Source organism: Microtus ochrogaster, chromosome 4 (genome assembly GCF_000317375.1).
Source record: "Microtus ochrogaster isolate Prairie Vole_2 chromosome 4, MicOch1.0, whole genome shotgun sequence".
Lineage (NCBI taxonomy): Eukaryota > Metazoa > Chordata > Mammalia > Rodentia > Cricetidae > Microtus > Microtus ochrogaster.
The window spans coordinates 32626472-32632538 of NC_022011.1; positions in this window are offsets into that span (position 1 = coordinate 32626472).

Sequence of the window (6067 nt, forward strand, 5' to 3'; positions counted from 1 at the left end):
AGTGATTAAGGAAGATACCTGATGTTGGCATATGACCTCTACATGCACCAGAACACATGTATGCTAGTACATTTATACACACATAAGCACACATGCACACACACACACGCACGCACGCACACACACACACGCATGCACACACACACACACACACACACACACAGTCACCAGTCCTATGCATTAGGAACTCTCTCTGTCTCCCTCCCTCCCTCCCTCCCTCCCTCTCTCTCTTTCGTTCTTACACACATAAGCACACATGCACACACACACACGCACGCACACGCACACACACACACACACACACACACACACACACACAGTCACCAGTCCTATGCATTAGGAACTCTCTCTGTCTCCCTGCCCTGCTGGCTCTGCTCCTCCCACGTCCTGTGCATCAGCTGCCTCCAGCACTCAGTATGCCTGCGATGTCTAGCGTGTGTCTGGCACAAAGTAGCCTTTCAAACTGCATTGGCCAGGTGCCTCCTCCTTCTGTGCCAACACAGCACAAAGCCACCAGATCCTATGACAACAAAGGACTCAGGTTCTCTAAGATGGTCTCAAATTTAAATAATTTTATCCTTTTCAAAAAAGCAATAATTTAAATGTGATTCTATGCCCTCTAATGTTTAAGGAATGTTAAGAGTCACAAGACTGGATATACTATAGTTTTTCTGTTTCATATTTTTGTTCCGTTTTGGTTTTGTGGTACTAGAGGGTGGAGCCCCATACTAGGCAAGTGTTCTATTGCTGAATTACATCCCTAGGCTTTTGAATTTTGCAGACCAGATCTTGCTGTGTAGCCCAGGGTAGTCTTGAATGCCTCATCCTCCTGTCTCTGCCTCCTAAGTGCTGGATTATAAGTGCACACCGCCACACCCAGTGTTTCTTCATTAAGCAAACAAACAAAAACAGTGCCTTTTGAGAAATTTTGATGAAGGTCAATCTCCTGCATTCTGATGAACATTAGGTATTGTTCCTTCTATACCCACACAATCTTTGCCTCTTCTGTGAAAAATCACAAAACTTGTTTTCTAATAGTTCTAGCAAAATAACTTATATTAGACTGAAGAGCAATGTAAAATCAATTCAATTATACAATATAAGGTCATAGTAAAGGTCTGGCCTATACACATGAACACCCATTGTTCTAAACGGTTGAATCAAAAGTATCATTTTCCCATTGAATTGCCTTTGTCCCTTATTTTAAAAAAATCTACTGGGTCCAGAAACATGGTTCATCATATAAGGGCACTTGTGCCAGGCAGTGGCAGTGCACACCTTTAATCCCAGCAGTCAGGAGGCAGAGGCAGGAGGATCTCTGTGAGTTTGAGGCCAGCCTGATCTACAGAGTGGATTCTTGGGAACCACAGCATGGGAGAAGAGAACAGACTCTCAGACTCCTAAAAGTTGTCCCTCCTCCTCCCACCCCACCCCACCTCTGCCCAGAACACACCCTGGGTGAGCGCTCGGTTTTCCGCAGTAAATATCATTTGCTTTAGGGTTCCACAAAATGCATTGTGTTAGACTGAAGACACCCCTGCTCTTGGTTGGCCAAGAGATTTTAATCTCCTGTGGCTTTTCGGTTTTACCAAATGCTAATTCTTCTTTTTACTTATTTTTGTAGAGCAGACATACGTTGTATTGATCATGACAAGAACTGAATTGATCAATTTCCTGACACTGAAACAGAATCACGTTTTTGCGAAAGCCCGCCTGATTATGCAGTGTTATACTTTCCATGTGTGATGACCTGAGCTGCTGGAATTCTGCTCTGCTCAGGAGAAACACTGGTTGCAGTTTTCTTCTGTTTTAAGATCTTTCCCCTTGCTTGGGCATAGGGGTAAAGCTGGTTGTGCTGGGTAGTTTTATGTCAGCTTGACACAAGCTGGAGTCATCAGAGAGGAAGGAACCTCAATTGAGAAAATGCCCCCATGAGATCCGGCTGTAGGCAAGCCTGTAGGGCATTTTCTTAATTAGTGATTGCTAAGGAGGGACAGGTCCATTATGGTTCCAACATAGATCCATCCCTGGGCTGGTGGTCCTGAGTTCTATAAGAAAGCAAGTTGAACAAGATATGGGAAGCAAGCCAGTAAACTGCACCCCTCCACAATCTCTGCATCCTGTCTTAGCTCCTTAGTTCCTGCCTCCAGCTTCCGGCCCTGCCTCAGTTCCTGCCCTGACTTCCCTCGATGATGAAGCACAAGCCAGATAAGCCCTCTCCTCCCCAGGTTGCTTTGGTCATGGTGTCTTGTGGCAGCAACAGCTGCCCTAATTAAGATTGGACCAGAGCTGGGCGATGGTGGCGCACGCCTTTAATCCCTGCCCTCGGGAGGCAGAGGCAGGTGGATGAGTTTGAGACCAGCCTGGTCTACAGAGCTAGTGCCAGGACAGGCTCCAAAGCCACAGAGAAACCCTGTCTCGAAAAACCAAAAAAAAAAAACATTGGACCAGGTATGACGGCTCGTGCTTTTAGTCTCAGCTCCCAAGGCGAGGCAAGTAGACCTCTGTGAGTTAGAGGCCAGTCTGACCTGCATAGTAAGTTTTAGGCCAGCCAGAGCTACATAGAGAAATGCTGCTCCAACAAAACAAAAATCGAGTTGGAGACTGAAGAGAAGACTCAGTGATTAGGAGTGCATACTGCTGTTGCAGAGGACCTGAGTTCAGTCCCTAGCACCCATAATAGGTTGCCCATTACTTCCTGTAACTCTCCCTCCAGGCTTCCATGGGCATCTGAATTCACATACATATTCCCATGCATACTGAAAATAAAACAGATCTTAAAACAAAACTGAACTGGAAATGTGTGCCCTCACGTCTACGTTGGGGACACATTTATATAAAATGGATATCATTTCTTAAATTTTTGGTGGCCTTCACCAGTGAGGCCATGTGGGACTGCAGGGTTTTTAATGTTTTATGACTTCGTTTTTTAAATATTTATTATTATGTATACAGTATTCTGCCTGTATATATCCCTACAGGTCAGAAAAGGGCATCATATCTCATTATAAACAGTTGTGAGCCACCATGTGGTTGCTGGGAATTGAACTCAAGACCTCTGGAAGAGCAGCTGATGTGGGCTTCCCCTCTGTGTGCTGTGAATTCCATTGGTTAATAAAGAAGCTGTCTTGGCCTGTGATAGGGCAAAAGAGTAGAGTTAGGCAGGGAAAACTAAACTGAATGCTGGAAGAAGGAAGGCGTAGTTTAGAGAGGCCTTAGAGCCACCTCGAGAGACAGATAATTTTGGAACCCTGCCAATAGGCCACAAGCCTCATAGTAAAATATAAAATAATGGAGATGAGTTAAATTAAGATGCAAAAGGTAGCCAATAAGAAGTTAGAGCTAATAGGCCAAGCAGTGATTTAATTAATACAGTTTCTGTATGATTATTTCGGGAGTCTGGGCGGCTGGGAAACAAACAAGCAGGCCCCCTACTACGAGCAACCAGTGCTTTTAACCTCTGGGCCATCTCTCCAGCCCCCTCATTTTTTTTTTTAATGGATATACTATCTCCTTTTCCTCTTGAGTTTTCTTTATTTATCTGTGTCCTTTAAGGAATATTTCCCTTTGGCATAAAATTCTTCTTTCGTTATTACTTTTGAGGTGGGACTATTACAGCTCAGACAGTCCTTGAATCACTATGTAACAGAGAGACCTTGAGCTGAGCCTTCTGCTGCCACTTCCCAGAGCCTGGTGGTTACAGGTGTGCACCGCCAAGCCCAGTTTATGCAGCACAGTGGCCCTGTCCCCAGGCTTCCTCCATGCCAGGTGAACGCTCTACCAGGTGGACCCCATTCCCAGCTCTGCCTCCTCCTCCTCTTGCTCTGAAGGTTCCGTGAAGACAAGACTTGTGCGGCCTCCTTCTCAAACACACTTGACAAAGAGCAGGCACACACACAATTCCAAAGACAGAATGGTGTGAAACAGAGGTGTGGATCACACTCTCTGTGCTTGGGATCGCTCATAGATGAGCAGACGCTCCCCCTCCATCCCCCTCATGCCTGTGTGTGAAGTGGAACTGTCAAAATCTACTGTGTGGCTATGATAATTAAACAGTGGAACATCTAGGCTAACATGAACCCACACCACACACTTAGGGTCAAAGAACTCATGTGTGTGTGTGTGTGTGTGTGTGTGTGTGTGTGTGTGTGTGTATGTACTAGCATGTGTGCAGGTGTCTATGCAGGCACACATGTAGAGGTCAGGTGTCAATTTCAGGTGTCTTCTGTCTCTATCTTGTGTTTTGAGACAAGGTCTCTCAGTGAATCTGGAGCTCACTGACTTGGTTAGGCTGGGTGGCTGGCAGGCCCTAGGGATACACTGTCTCTCTTTCTGTCTCCCCAGCACTTGGATTATTAATACATATGACCATTCCCCCCTGGGTACCAGGAATCTGACTCAGGTCCTCTCTTAGCCTTTCTCCCCATTTCTCCAGCCCCAGAGAACTTTTTACTGTGTCTTTCGATGGATTTAGCTCTTACCAGCTGCCGTGATACTGTGTGGCGGTCAAGTAAGTGATTTTGGGTCTTTGCCAGACAAATCTTCCCCTCCCCCTTCCTCCTGGGACAGGTTTCCCATCTGTGGGGTTTTCTTTGATGATAGCGTGTGTCTGTGCGGGTGGGCCCGGCACCCAGGCTCCTGTTCCTGTCACCTTCACACGCAGGCATCTGCTGAGACAGCTGCTTTCCAGCGTGGCTTTCTTGTCATGCGTCTCATCCGTCGGAGCTGCACAAAAGACATTCGGGGTTTCCTGGGGTATGTGTTGGGATCATGGGGAGACAGATAGACACCTTGGTCTGCCTACCTGCCTACATTTTGACCTCAAGGCCTCAGAGCCTGTCTAGGTCCCTGGTGGAGCTTGTGACTCCATAGATTCCCCCCTGGCATGGAAGCCTAGGCTTCCGGATCAGGCTATGTGGACTGAACAGGGGACAGGAATGAGGGATAGGCATATTTTCATATTCTGCTTTATAAGGATGCATACACTTCATATTGAAGGAATAAGAAGAAATCGGTGCACAATGTTGTTAATGCTTACTTTGTTGTGAGTTAACCCCTCCCCGCTCAGATGCTCCTGGAAGGGTACAAAGTTGACACCAGCAGAAATGAACCTGACCCCACATTTCAAGAAGTAACTAACGCCTGTGCTCAGACATCCACCATGAGAGAAGAGGGGAGAGATATGAGAGAAACAGTGACACCGTAAGTCTCAGAAACCTGGCTGACCAAAGCCAAGACGGAGCTCTGGAGTGACTGATGCTCTTGTGTCCCTGACACCCTCTTCTCTTTGTATAATCTGCCGGCTGGAGATGAGATTTAAGACCGTTAGGATATAAATCTCTGTCTCCCCAGATTACATCACTCTGAACAAAGCTGAATGGGATTCAGTTCCTATCTCTGCTCACTGACTTCTAAGGAGAGGGTGGCCCCAGCTGAGGGGCCCACGTGAGGACGCCCCTGGTGCTGCCCCAGCTGAGGGGCCCACGTGAGGACGCTCCTGGTGCTGCCCCAGCTGAGGGGCCCACGTGAGGACGCTCCTGGTGCTGCGTCCGTGTCTCAGGACTCTAGCTCTCCTCACACCTGTTTCCTCTTCCACCGCGGAAGTGTTATTTGGCTGGATTTTGCTTGTTGTTGTTGTTGCTGTACATAAAGAACAGATTCTAATGGTCTCAGTCTCCCCAGGCTGTTGTTCATGATGCAGGCTGCAGGTACTGAGCGTTTTTTGCTTTGATCTGTTGCTGCTTTGTTTTGTTTTTCAAGACAGGGTTTCTCTGTGTAGCTTTGGATCCTGTCTTGGAACTCTCTCTTATAGACCAGGCTGGCCTCAAATTCATAGAGATCCGCCTGCCTTTGCCTCTCGAGTGTTGGGATTAAAGGCGTGCGCCACCACTGCTCAGTGGTACTGAGTTATTTTGAACCCAGAATGTTGACTTACTCAAACTTCAGGTTTTATGAAGAGCGTTTGTTCTAAAGTATTGTCTACACCATAAGTTCGAAGACCATAGTAGGTAGTCAGAAGACCATAGTAGGTAGTCAGAAGACCATACTAGGTAGTCAGAAGACCATA